Consider the following 13,649-nt stretch of genomic DNA (forward strand, 5'->3'; position numbering starts at 1 on the left):
ATCACTGCATTTATCAACCACAAAAGGAGTTTCTCCTCTCTTGTTGCAGAATGCCTTCACGGAGTGCACAGATTACAAACACACCCTGAATGCAGCAAGAAGAACTTGAGAGCCAAACCCGTTCTTAAACAAAACAGACAAAAAGCAACCCTCAAACTCTAACAAATAAACACACTGCAGAATTTGGAGACGAGTAGCATGAAATAATTCATTCTGGAAAATTATTTGCCTAGCTCTGCTATTTGCCCAGCAGCACACTGTCAATGCTTACATAGTAAAGAAATCTAACTGGCTTTATACAAGATGGAAATCTTACTTTCTTGATGTCACAGAACATGTTGGGGTATAGTGGTTAATAGTGAATAGCGTCACAATGAAAAACTGTGGCAGGTAGGTTTCTTATTCAGTAATTATCACTAGTTCATATAACTGGAAGGTAAACTATATTAGAAAACAAGACAGGATTATACCCTCAATGTCATACCTAATACACATTACTAGAACCCCAACAAAAGAACATGTAGAATTACGTTAAGATCATGCTCACTCAAAGTTAATGTAACTATACAGTTTCAGAGTCTACAGTTACCACAAACCTAAGTACAAACACCGCACGGACAGTGTAACTGTGATGGTGGAACCCATCTGTTAAGAGCCCTAAAGGCACAGCGTTTTTCTTCAGGCATAGAGGAGGTAGCTTCCCTTACTCAGCTTGTGAATAGAACTCTATTTTTTTCTGGAAGCACCATACCTAAGGCAGAAAAGCCCAGAACACCATGCCCGTCCATTCCCAGATCGCCAGCAAGAGCTCTGTAGAGATGAACATCGAAACAGACGTGCCACCCACACAGCTCTGGACTGAGCCCTACCAAAGCAGCTCCTACACAAGCACAGCCACCTCTGCACACTATGAGACTGAAAACACATCTGAAGTTTCTCAGTGCCTCACACATCAGTTGCCTGACACAAAGAGATCTGCCTGATTTGAAGGCTGCCTTCTTTCCTCGTTTTGGATATTAAGCCTTTTTAAGGGTCTCTGATTCAGTACCTGTAATCAAGGGTTATTGTTGGTGACACCTATGGTCTCTGGCTAGAGTATAACCATCGCTTCTGTAAGACTTCAGAGTCCCTCACAAAATCTGTGACTGCTACAGTCCCCCAAGCCGGACAGATTTAATCAGGCTATTGACATTCTGATATCAAGACGATTAATGTATTAGCAGATAGACGGTTAAGACCAACCACTATGTGGGCCAAACCCTCCACAGCTAGCTCATCTGACAGTCAGTAAGACTTTTCTGCATAAGGTGAGCAGGTTTTGGCCTCGTGGTGAAGAACAAGATCACCAGCTGTGTGCATTCAGTTTAAATATTCAGCCCATCTTTCAGCGAAGATTTATTTGTCATGTCCCTTGGCACTTTCTAGTCTAATTATTGAAGGCTATGCATACCCCCACCATCCACCCCAGAGCCTATTGTTTTTAAAGCGATAGCATACAGCTCAATCTAAAGAAAGACGAATCACAAGATCATCTCAGTTGCAAATGATTGTGGAAACAGGTAAAGTTTTCTGTTTCTAGCCTGCACTTCTGTAGATCAGGGGATAAGAGACAATGGCCTCAGGCCTACACAGAAGATGTGTCGCACAGACAGCTTTTGCTCTCTAGCGGACAGTGCTGAAGTCCACCTGAAGACAAAATTGGGAATACCCTGTTGGCTCTTGTAACAGAACAGCTTGGAAGACGTACGTTCCTTCCAGGGTACTGGCAGGAAAGGTCTTTCCCACATTGCTCATCCTTTTGATTCTCAAATATACGTTGTGGTATTTTGCGACTCCACAGCATCTTTCAGCAAATTATGCTTTTAAACTCCCTTCACATATGACCTTCTAAAAAGCCAAGCAAACAAACAAGCAAAAACCCCAGCATATGCTGTGTCATCTTACTCATATAGCAACATTATGGTCCAAGATTCTACAGATTTTTCACAAGAATGAGTCATGAGCATCCCCATTTTACAGGTGGGAAATTGAGGCTGGGAAAAGACAGGTGAGCGGACAGACATCCCCCAAGGTTACATCTTAAACTGCTGATGAGTTGGAAATGCATCCTTTTCCCTCAACACATGAAACGACAGTCCTTTCCAAACAATTCTACATGTGCAAAGGGGATAAAATATCTATAAGAAAATTTGTTCTACTGGTGAGCTTCCCAGGGGAGTTTGAATGACAGAGCGTACAACACCTTGACAGTGTCTATTTAAACAAAGGAAGCGCAGTGTACATGCCTCAGACATTTCTCCATAGAGTTCAAGGCAGCAAAGGTCACCGTATACTATACCTTTAAATAAAAGTAACCAGGATAAAGGGGAGAAACCTAAACTAGAGACTGCCAGCTGTGGGAAGAGAGGGCTCTGTGGGTAGCTGTCTGTTGCCATCTCGTGGACAAGAAAATATATTCCAAAATCAGAGCAGCAAGTCGGGGTCCAGAATCCCCCTTTCTCAAGAAAATTCACTCTCTTTCCTTTTGGATCACCTCTGAACTCCTGTTCCGCTATCTTCTCAGCTGCTTGTTGTTTTCTTTTAAAGCAAAGAGAATTTGTTCTTGTTGACTGAGAAATCCAGTGAAAGAACAGTTTGGATCAAATCTAGGAGTAACTTTAATTAGCTTGGAAGACAGGCTGAGAGGAGGAAGAGGGAGGGATGAAAGAGAAGAGGAAAGCAGATGAAACTCTTGCAGCAAATGGCAAACAAAGGGTTTGCTTTGCAATTTCATGGATCAAGCAGTGGTCAAGGGTTGAAAACCCTTACTGAAAAATCTTAAGTGGCACTAAATTAACATACATTGGAAAGCAGGCTAAAAGTTTTCTTTTGTCATTAACAGTTGTGATTCAAGTTACCTCCTGGCTCTTCCTCTCCTGTTACAGTTTACCCAGGGCAGAAATTGTTTAGTGTAATTTATGCAATGCCAAGCCATGGGACTCTGTTGACTAATTCTGTAAAATAGGAGCTTTTTTATGCCTGGCAGCCCTTTTCAAGTCACCAGTTCACAAGAGCGAACAGCAAGAGAGGGAAGCGGGAACTCTGCCTGTAGGAGTTGTTATTCCTAAGCCTACCCTTTGAGATTTATGCATATTGGCTTAGATCAGAAGATCAGACCAGCTCAGCAGTCTGCCAGTAAAAACAGCTAATACATTTACATCACCTGCCATATAACTCAGAAAAAGTCTTCCTGCCTCAGTTTCCCCACAGCAGAAATTGCAAATAATACCTTGACCTTAATTTATTAAAGCCTTTGAACCTGGTAAGTGTAGAGTTCTTCTAAAAGTTTACTATTATTAACATGCTATCTTTTGTAAAGATCCTTTAAGCTTTGGTGCCAACACGAGGTCAGGAAGATGATAATATCAATGATAGTATCCACATTAGAAAAATAAGGAACGAGGAAGATATAAGGAAGATGCCACAACTCAGGCACTGACAGAGAGACTCATTTACATTTAGGCAGGAGTCCCCAAAGAAGGGATTCCCCCCAAAGCCAGAGACCACTTTTGACCACTTGGGCCCACCACACAGAAACCCAGCTGCAATGGGTAACTTTTCACGTGCGTGCAAGGGAGAACAAGGAGATTATCCAAGTTAACATCAAATCAAGCTGGTAGCCGTACGTGGTACAGCTCTAAGCAGAAATTTTAATTCTCTATCAAAAACAGGAGGGCCAACATAGTTCCATGCCCCAGTCTGGAACATCACCATACGGACTGCAATAATATACCGAAGTTAGCGTGGTCTTCACTGGCTGGGAATATCTGCCCCCATTTCTCTACGCTCAGAACTCCTAAGTCTTACCTGGCAGTACTAATTAGGGCTTGCTCATACGGTTTATTTGGTACTTCTAAAGCACTTCTGGCATAAAAATGGGGGAGGTCCTTCCTAAGGGCATCACTACCCTCAACTGACATGCTGGGAGCATTACACAATGCAATATAATTTGAAGAAAAATCTTCATTGGAGATGACCAGACCACCACTACTACCTATTAGCCAAATATGGAACACTCACGGATCTCCGAGAATAAGCACACTGAAGTTTAGCACTGTTTGTCCTTTAAAAACGTCAGTTAACTAAATTAATGTCCAATGGACAGTATTTAAGGAGCGGGGAAAATGTTTCCCCATTACATTATGCCCCCAGGCAACGGAGATGATAATTTTCTACCCTACTAGGAAGGGCATCACACCATTAAATTGTGACAAATTAGTTTTGGGTTATGTGCTTTACTAGTCCCACATGGTAACTAAAACTTCTACATTATCTGACTGCAAAGCAAATCAGAAACGGTTCTGAGCTTACAGCGTGACAGACTCTGAGAACAGAGATTGCTCCTCGCTCACTGCTGAACCAAAACGAAGCCTCAAAATGGCTTAGACAAGAACATCCTTGCTTACCTTAGTGTCTTACTCTGCAAATACGCCGTCAGGCTCAAAGGGAGTACTCGCCAAAGAACATGCTATTCAGCAGAATCTGGGTTTTGTTCACCTTCCGTTCCTACCTGGCCTTTTAACCAGCTGAAAGCACCTGAAAAAGCCTGGTTCAACAGATAAAACACCAGAGCAGAAGTCTATGGGACTGTGTTCTTCTCTTGGCTTTGCTGTATGAGCTTAAAAAAGAAATACAACATCCTTGGTGGTTTCGATGTCCTTCAGAACATTTCTTGAGGTGTTAAACCGTCTGGGGAGGAAATGCCTCTCACGGTACGTGCAAAACAACACTTTTCTTCAAATGCAGACTCCTCACAAGGCAGTGAACTACCCCGAAGAAGCCAACCGTAGAACTTGGGATGGAAACATGGCCCTGTACTACAGCAGAATGTGTCCCATGGAGAAACCTGGGCTAACAGCTCCGATGACCTTGCTGTGGTAACCTGGATAAATAACCCAAGTCTTCATTCACACCCCTTTGCCTTTCAGCTGGTACTATGTGTGACAAGCCAGGCTCTAACTTCTAGAAAGGGATACTGACCTCAGATCTAGCTCTTGCTTTTACTGTAGAGATCTCCAAATATTCACAGAGCAGCTGTTGCACCAACACCGTGTTCAGCTATGTCCAGATAAACCAGCACCGGTTGTGGATTACCCTAATACCTAAGATTAGACAGTTTGAAAAGGGAATTACCACTGCTATTTCAACTTAAAATCATCGGTCCCAATCCTTACTTTGCAAGAATGGAGTGGATTCCTGGCACACTTATTTCCAGGTGATTGAAGTGTCCAGGAACATTTTCAGCTGGTAAATCAGCAAGGTTTTCACTATTCCCCTAGAGCTCAGGTGTTCCGTTACCCTCAGTCTAAGCTGATACAGGAGTAGGAACCCAGCTGCACAGCATCTCGAGGGAATGGACCAGCGAAGTAAAATATCCTGAGGGAAATGTTTTTTGGTGACCCTAGCGAGTTCCTCCTTGATGATGCATTCGATATATGTACATACAGGGGTCAAACGCACAACTGGATCCATCAGCGTCAAACGAAATACCCCTCTCTAATCAGGTAGCTCCATTTACACCACGGCAGGATATAAACCTCAACCCTCTCACCCAGATTTTGCACACACCAACCAGCAGTCCAGCCGTGGATGGCTGCAGTTACTTTCCACCAGTTGACTTCCCACGTGCTGGGAAGTACAAGAAATCTAATAAATAAACTACCGTGGCAAGATCTCCAATTCCATTTCTGCAGATGTCCTGATAAATATCCAAACATTTAGGCAGTTCTCCAAATTCACGCTGAATTACAAACCTTCTCAAGATCTGCTCCACTTTATTCTGCAGAATTCCATCAAATTTGGACGCTTAGGTATTTAAGACTCTTTTGAAAAGTGCAGAGTGAGTGAAAGGAAGGGAGAACAAAAAGTTAGCAACCCACCCTGCCATATTTATTCTGGTCTGCATCATTTAAAAAAATGAGCACTAAAAGACTGAGTGGAGCTCACCCGACGTTTTATAATGTACTGTAATTTCTCAGGAAAACGCTTTGTGAAAAGTAAGCAATATATCCTAGTGTATAAGTATGTAACCATAGTTTCCCCCACCATGCAAAACATCTGTGACCTTGCACAGAGGTCATCACTGCAGTAGTGTTTCTCTTTACTTTTAAAGAAATGTCAGGCCATTTTTTATACAAGACTTATGACAGGGTGCTGTTTATTGTATCACAAAGCCACTATAACTCCAGCACAAGGAAACTGCTATTATTTGGAGAGTATATATCTTCCTGACTAGCAGTAAAGATGAAAATAAGAAGGGTAGTTTTCAGAGAGTAAAAGTTAGAGTCTCCCTTAATGACACCAGCATCTTCTCCATGACTGAAAACTGAACCATTACTGGACTGCTCCATCTGATTAAGGCTCAGATTTTGTGCTGGGGTTTTCTATTAGGTCACACAGGGTTTATGCTCATCTTCCACTGAAAATGGTGCCAAATTCTTAAGGTTTTGAGGTCTCTCACATGAACATACAATCAGTTTAGCCACTAGACTTAAAAAATTTCAGCTCCCTTCAGCAGAGGCGTGCTTCCCTCCCCACACCACTTTACGCAGAACCAGATTTTTTGTTTCACATGGAAAGTGTTGGAGAAAATGTCAAGGACAATTTGGGGCCAAACAAAAAATCATTTCCAGTCACCTCTATTTCCTTTTTACCTTTATCATGGAAAATTGCTTGTGGCTTTTTCTGGTAGCTCTGTTCAGTCCTGAACGAGTACACTGTGGGGGCACCAGGCTGTGCAGGCTGCATCTTTTAAATCAGAAGTCTAACTGAGATCCTAACTAGTTGTGTTCATTGAAGGTCCCTCGGTACTTTTCGCAAGACTAACCTCTGTATCCTGGCCAAATTCCAGCTCAAGTAATTACAATCTACTTTCCCAAACATCCCTCTTCTTTCCCTGCAGCACTTTCAATTGCATATGAAATTATTCTATTATCTAATTATAATAATGCCCACAGACTGCTGTCGAGCTTGGGGATTCTGTGGGGTGCTAGGGAGAGCACAGATGCCCGCGGAGCCCCCTGGCTTCCCAGCAGCATCCTGTGCCAGTGCTGAGACCCGCGACTACCTCGCTGTGGCTCTGAAATGCTGGACCGAAGAACAGGGTTCAATTTGAAATTCAATACAGTAAATCAGGATAAGAAAGAGAAGCAAAAGAAAGAAATACGTAAGCTTGACAAAGAAAGCAAAAAAGGGACAGGTCCTGCTGGTGGTGTTTTAGGCTGACTGTGTGCTATTTCATCAGTAGCACCCCCCACAGTAGATGAAAACAAAGCTGCCTAGCGGACATCTATGCTGCTTAACAAAAAGCACCGTAGAGGAACGTCCCAGCAAGCAGCACGCCTGCTGGAAGAGCCACCCAAAGTGCCATCGTGTACCAGGTCTGAACTGTAAGTTGAGCGCCCACACTGGCTGTAACTCAACAGATACGTTGCTTCTGATTGAGCCGTGATTGCACGGTGTGATCGGCACCCCACACACTTCGGGCAGCTGGGGTTACCATGCCTTTCACAAGCAGACAGGGGCTCACTCTGCTTACGCTTCAAACAGACCATATGCCAAGCACTGCTAATACAGGTCCAAGTTCAAGCTAAGAAGTGTTGCCAAGAGGCAGGATGTTATCAGATTGGTCTTAACACCATGTGAATGTAACTACATGCCTAGGTGCTTCACTGAATTATGAAGCCTTTGATTTCTGGAACGAAGGGGGAGGTGGATTGGAAGGAATCACCTTTCCTCGTTAAGTATTTGCACAAGCAAACAGTAGGGGAATGACCAGACTTTTTAGGAACTCCATTCCCATTTAAGCAGCCAGATTTTAAAAACCAAGCAAACACAAATGGAAAAACGCAGAAGAAGTCTGAAATACCTTTCTCAGCATATTCAATTAAGTCAACTGCTCACAAATATTACACAGCTTAAATTCAGAGAGATGACATTTAGGAGACAGCAAGTTTTTTTCCTGATCATTTTGGGAAATCATCTTTGAGATGTTTAACACAGAACTGACCACAGAACAGCCATTCACCACGAAGTGCATCCTAGTGTGCACCAATATGAACAGCAGAGTAGAAGAAAGTGATCAGAGAAATCCTGTCAGCTTTTTTGAAATGTTTGTTTGTGGTTCATTGTCATTAATTGGAAAAAAAATATTTGTAGTTCTTTGGGGAGAAGAATCATTTGTTCACATTTTTTCTCCTATGCATCATAAGTCATATTTATGTAATAGCTATGAAGACATTTCAGTTTAGATTGTTGATGCCTTTGTACCTTTAAGCACAGGTTTTGAAGTGTGTTTCCTTATAATGCTATAATTTAACTTCAACATTTTTAAATGAAAATGGCAGCAGGATGCAGCCAGCATATGCTATGTAGTCCACAGAGGGCAATTATTAATTTCCCAGTGGATACCTTTTCTTATGGTGACTGGCAGTGGGGTTTTTTGTTTGCTTTTTTATATTATTATTATTATTACTCAGGCCTTTTAAATAAAACATTGCTAGATGTCTGTATCTCAATACACCTGCTGTGCCAGTGATTACACTGTGTTTAATGGCATGTCTATCTTGGGAGAGCATAGCCGAGTGTAAGAGGGGACTGGAAAGGACAATAAAACAGCTGTTGAATTTGTACATCCCTACATTCCAGTTGAGGAGCTGTCACCAACCTGCTAGGGCCTGGCACGGGCCTTGGTAGTATCTGAGCTCCAGCCCTGGTTCTGACACTAACTTAGCTGCAGTCTTGCTCAAACCTGTAATTATCAGGCAGGCTTGTAGCTGAACGCTGAAACGGTGCAGGAAAGAAACAAACACAAAGTTTTCCAGCAGTGGCTTGTACTGACCAAATTTTTCTTCCGCTGAAGATAATAATGGACATGAGAACGATGAAACTCCAGTAATAACAGCACCATCCGTACTAACAGGAATGTTTCAACAATGCGCTAACAAAATACACCTTGAAGATCATCCCTAAAAATGTGAATCATCAGTACAGACCAAACCCAATGTACAAATTTCACACCTGAGCAAAGACCCTGACAATTTGTCAACTTGGACTAGGGAAAGACATGCGCAATGGTAAAGCAAATACACAACTAACTGCAGGTCTACATGAATGGAACTAACTACACTTTAGCCAAAGCTTGACATTTCGATTTTGTTCCTTACCTCAAAAAGTGTGGAGATGAATTCCTTTGCTTTTCCCAAACGTAAACTGTCCAGTCCTCTGTAGCTAGATACTCAGCAGATAGCAGCGGGGTAAAAATGTCACGCAGATAGTACCAAGATCCATGCTTTAATAAAAAAACAAACAAACAATCAATCAAAAACAAACAAACAAAAAAAACCAACCCACAAACAAACAACAAAAACACCCACTAAGCTGAATTTAACTGAAGAGCGAACAGGGCAATGACTCTACAAAACCAAATCACTGTTACCCAAAGTGCTACCCCAGTCTGTGCATTTCTAATGGCTTCTCATCTGCAGGCAACAGAAAAATGCCACAATTCTGCTTTTTTTCTAGGACGAAGCCTCAACTCTGCAGCAAGATCCACACAGGTGGATTCTTGTATCTGTTTAGAGCCCCATTAATTTTGTGAGACAAAAGAAACCACTTTGGCAGATTCATCCAGAACTTTTTTCTTATAAAGATCCTCTTGAAGAAAAGAGTAACTCCAAAAGCAGGTCCAGGTTCAAACCCAGCATGCCAATACAGTGATAAATATAAAAACAGGGAAGTTTCACAGACTACTGAACATATGTCATCAGAGCTGAGAGATAAGTTACATGTTACAGATACCAGCCAAAGAACTGGCAGGAATAAAGACTTGATTCTTATAATACTTGGACAACTCTTTATTAAAAAAAAAAAAAAAGTATTCCATTAACTGCATCACTTCTAAATGGCCTCGTATCATACTTGAGGCTGAAGTAGTTACTGAAGAAAGATCAAGGGTTAAGCTGCACACCACACAACAGCACAAGACTTTAAAAGAAATAATAAAAAAAAGCTTCATCCAATTTTTTTTCCAAATTAAATCAAGAACATTCATAATTAGTTTTTACACCGGAGACATCTAGTGGGAAATGAAAGAACTGAAAGAGCCATAAGCTGCCTTCGCCCTTTCATTAATATTTGCTCCCAAATGCAGGTCAAATAAATCTAACTCACAGTTTGAAATGAGTAGCTTTAAAACTGATGTATTACTTTCTGCTCGGATTTATGCCACCCATTTTGGATAATTACTCCCAATGCTTTTTCCCTATTGTATTCAAAGCTTCTTCATAAGAACGAAACGAAGTTGGGTTCCTTGAGATCTCTTCTGCTTTTAATAACTTTTCATTCCCCTCCACCCCTCCCCATCCTCAAAGATTACTTCCACCTTTGCAATTTAAGGCAACTGGATTTGTGCTGGCAGACACCTTGCACTCATTTATGTATGTGTTTTGTTCCCTGCTGTGATAAATTGCACTGTCCAGGCACACAGTAAAAGACCATCCTGCCCTGCATCCAAGGCCCTGATCCTGTGAAAATGTACCCATGTGCTTGAGTTTATACACTGAATAAATTTACCAAAGCACACGTGTAAGCCCTGTTCTCACAAGATTTATGCACATCAATAGGGTTAGGCACAGTGCATAAAGTTAAGCACGTGTTTAAGTCATTACGAGACTAGGAACGAAACACACAAAGGGTGGAAGGGAAAATAGATGGACAGAAAGGTGACTTAATTTGCCCTACGTCATGGTAGTCACGTCCACATGGCACAATGCAACATGTATCCAGAGATACCTAAACTAGTCCTACAAACCTTGCTGTTACAGGAAGAAGCTCAGTCCCACCACAAGCCACCCTGGCTCAGGCCAACAGACCTACTAGGCAGAAGGGCTAATTAGCCTGAGCAAAGCATCACGCCAACACAGCTCTACAGCTTTTAGAAGCTGAGCTAAAAGCTAAAACACGTACCAGTGCACAGCATCGCATTGTACTTTTTTAAAGAGTTTCCAGACAAAGCCAGTAGGGACAGAACTATGTCTTCAGCACTGCTTCTTAGCATTCTCTTTTTTGGCTGTTTTGCTACCTCAATGCAATCGGGGGGAAGAAGCCGTTTTGCTGAAACCCACAGCAGAAGCGTGTCATGCCTCAGTGCAATGCCAGAAAATGAACCAAAGGGAACTACCTTCCATCTCCATGCAAAACATTTTGACATGAGAGAGAAACAAAGGGAAGAAGGGGACAACTGTAAGGAAACGCAACACAACATTGCACCTTACTCAGGGTGTGGTGCTGCAAATGAGACAAGAAAATGTGACCTCGTGAGCTCTCTAGGCCCATGTAGAAGAGCCAGGATACCCACAGAAGTCCTCCCCTACAGATCTGGGAGCACCACTGAGGCCTTCGAAGCTGATCCATTAGAGACGTCCAAGTTTCCACTTCATTACAAATCCACATGGGAAATCAAACCTTCTCTGCTGTCTCTCCTTTGGTATCTGTAGGCTTTCAGAGATTTCATCTATATTGTTACAGCAACGTAGTTAAATCACCTTCTTGTTGTCTGTTGTCTGTAAAAGAGCAAAAGGAGAAGCCTGGGTTTGGTAGCACAAGACCTGGGAAAATCGGGTAACGTTATTTTCTGTGTGTGCTGCTGGGTTTGGAGAAAGCTGAATTCAGGCAACCGTTTTGCCTTTCCATCCCCTCCTCCACCTTTTGTGCTGCACATCACCAGCTGCAAGAGGGGTCTATCACTTCAGATTTAAGACACCTGGCTTCTGCATTTGCAGAGAAGTAAGAACAGGTACATGCTACCTGCTCTATACTGGCTGTATTTGGGGTTAACAATTGTGACATCGGATCAGCTTAGTGCTTAACCTTCTGTGTCATTATTTTCACTTCATAGATACATATAATTGCTCAGTTACGACAATTCTTTTGCAAAAAGTGGTTCTCCATAAGATGTCTATCTGTTTGCCTCCCTCCCCCTCAAAATACCAGGTACCCAGGTGTCTTAAATCTGAAGTGATAGACCCCTCTTGCAGCTGGTGATGTGCAGCACAAAAGGTGGAGGAGGGGATGGAAAGGCAAAACGGTTGCCTGAATTCAGCTTTCTCCAAACCCAGCAGCACACAGAGAAAATAACGTTACCCAATTTTCCCAGGTCTTGTGCTACCAAACCCAGGCTTCTCCTTTTGCTCTTTTACAGACAACATGCACCACAGATGCAAAAATATACTCTCTAAGGCCTTCAAACCTCAAATTCATGTTTGAAATTCATTCAAAGCCCCATGTCACGATCGGCTTACATCTTTGCTGACCAAACACCCCGATACCCTGCTGTCCTAACAGCACGCAGACTGAAACGAGACCTCAGATTGGAATGTAGGGAGAATCTGGAAGCGGACTTGGTGGCTTGCTCTGGAAGGAGACAGTTTCCAGCAGCGGAGCCTGTGAACCCAAGGGGAGTTAAACCAGGACCGCGACTGGAAGAAGCCCAGGTACTACCCCCGTGGCTTGTAATGGCTGGGGACAGTGTTTAAGAGCATTTTGCACAGGAGTTTTTTCACTGCACGACCAGCAAATCTTCATAGCTCCCCTAGAACCTTCCAAGAAGGACACAAGCTCAGGCAGCCTGGTGAAACCAAACGAAAGGGTAACCCTACTATCAGTGCTGGGCTCCATTTTTTAGTCTCCAGGAGAGTTACCTCAAGAAAGAGATTTGACAAAGAGACCAAGAGTTCAGACAGCTCCCAGCCCCCACTGAGCAGAACGGTTCTGGGGAAGAAGACAAGCATTACCACTGTGATCAAAACCCACGGCTTGCTTCACACACAAAGCAACGCCGCATCCCATTCTCCAAGCACCAAGCAGGATCTGCTCCGAGCCAGCTCCGGGGTGACACCTTGTCCCCCATACAGCCACCCCACCCCCAACAGCAAGCTCACAGCCCCTCCCCTGCTTTCAGGTATCAAAACTATATTCATTAGGTCACAGAAGTGGGGAAAAGGTAAATATAAAAAGTAATTTGAGGGGAAAATCCTCTCAGAGAACTTACCCTCTGCAAAATGCTGCGTCACCAGAGCCAGCGCCGAGGAGGAGACTGCAACTAGGGGTGATGGAAGGCACCTGAGCCCAGGCTGCTCCACAGGTGACTCATCAGTCCCCCCACACCTGCCCCGTCTGGAATGCCCCTCCTTGGGGAAAGGGAGGGTGGCTGCAAAAAGCACTCCTAAGGCCACAAAATTCAAGCAGAAAAAAGGAGAAAATGAAAACATAGTACTTTGCTTTCTGAATTTTAGCATATCTGGACTTATAGCCACCTCTGTTGTGAGAAGGGAAGGTAAAAACTTATGAATTTTTTGGATCTGCTTTGCATTCATCACAGACATTTAATCATTACTTTATTGATTTCTCTGCACACATTGCTCTTTGACTTTGCTAAATCTATCTGGAAGGGACAGGCCAGCAGGTCCCAACATTCTTTTTCTCTATGCAAAGTAACTGCTAAATCTTTTAAGAAGCTTTTGTCTACAGAGATGCAGTGTTTTGAGGCGTGGCTTTCATGCAGCACATCACAGAGGAAGTGCACACCCCTGGCAATCATGAAAGTTTGATTT

General features: G+C 42.9%; 1 protein-coding gene across 1 annotated transcript in view; it reads right to left on the reverse strand.

Annotated features, from left to right (window-relative positions):
* Positions 1–4,126: 4,126 nt before the first annotated feature.
* The window catches only part of CDCA2 (cell division cycle associated 2), a 36,528-nt gene continuing 27,005 nt past the window's right edge, over positions 4,127–13,649 (reverse strand). Inside the window, exon 18 of the transcript XR_013924614.1 lies at positions 4,127–13,261. The gene's annotated coding sequence lies outside the window, so the exon portion shown is untranslated. The remainder of the gene's footprint in view (positions 13,262–13,649) is intronic.

This window comes from Falco punctatus (assembly GCF_963210335.1).
Source record: "Falco punctatus genome assembly, chromosome: 20".
Classification (NCBI taxonomy): Eukaryota; Metazoa; Chordata; class Aves; order Falconiformes; family Falconidae; genus Falco; species Falco punctatus.